Consider the following 1,123-nt stretch of genomic DNA (forward strand, 5'->3'; position numbering starts at 1 on the left):
CCATAACAATATAAAATTACTCATACCATGTTGGAGGATTTTTATCTATTTGCCACACTCTTTTCCTTTGGTAGTTCCAGCAGTCAAACCAGACAGAGAGCAGCCTGAGTTTTACAAAAAGCACTCTGCTCTTTGTCAGACATATTTTAAAGCATTAATTGATTTTTAAATGGATTTGAGAGTTACATGCACTGACATTTTAATGGCCTTCAAGAGAAATCTTTTTGGACAGTGCAGTGCACTTTAAGGACAAATTTGAAGAAAAAAAAAAAATCACCCTCAGCATATCTACAGTGTCTGTAGATATGCAGCACATGATGTTCCAGATCCAGTGTGTAATTCCTGCCACATGGCTGCATTGCTTCCTGGTATTTATGCAAGCCAGTGTCAATATTACATGATACAGAGCTTTGTGTATGCTGAAGACAGAAGGCTTGGGTTTTTTAATGAACAATGTGTCCTCAGTGCTAAAGCAAAGAGAACTGGAGCAAGAAATTACAAGCGTTCACCACTCCCCACCCCCTCCCCTCCCCCTCCCCCTACTCCGCTTCACTACCTGTGTTTCTCAGTGGATTTCATCACACTAGAGGCATGTTCACTTGATTCATGAAGCAGATAAAAGAGGTGCGTGTGGATTCACAGCCTGACTCTTGACACATGAACACAGCACACATTTGTGGCTCGGTGTGTCTCCAGACAGCTCCTCCTCTCTCATCTCATCCCAGCCAGAAAATGACCTAGATTCTCCAGGCTGCTGGATGGTTTACATACACAGCACACTGATGACATTGTCAGTCAGAAAGCATCGCTCTCAGCAGCGAGAGAGAGGATGCTCTTACTGTAACTAAAGCTCCGATTCGCCTCTCGTCATGATAAAATACTCTGCAGAGCCACAGACCCTGCTGTCCTCTGACTGCATAGATGATGGTGTTAATGGCTATTGATCCTTCTGTCTGGCAGCCTGCCAAGATATCCTGATTTAACCGTGCAAGATATATTTATTTTTGCAATCACAAAATGCCTTCCATTATCAGACTCCACAAAGGTTTCAGCTCTCAGATAAAGTTTACATCTCTCTTTTCTCTCTCATCATGAATATTCAGAAAAGGTCAAGTCCTTGCTC

This window comes from Seriola dumerili, unplaced genomic scaffold, assembly GCF_002260705.1.
Source record: "Seriola dumerili isolate Sdu_G_001 unplaced genomic scaffold, Sdu_1.0 BDQW01000449.1, whole genome shotgun sequence".
In the NCBI taxonomy this organism is placed as follows: Eukaryota; Metazoa; Chordata; class Actinopteri; order Carangiformes; family Carangidae; genus Seriola; species Seriola dumerili.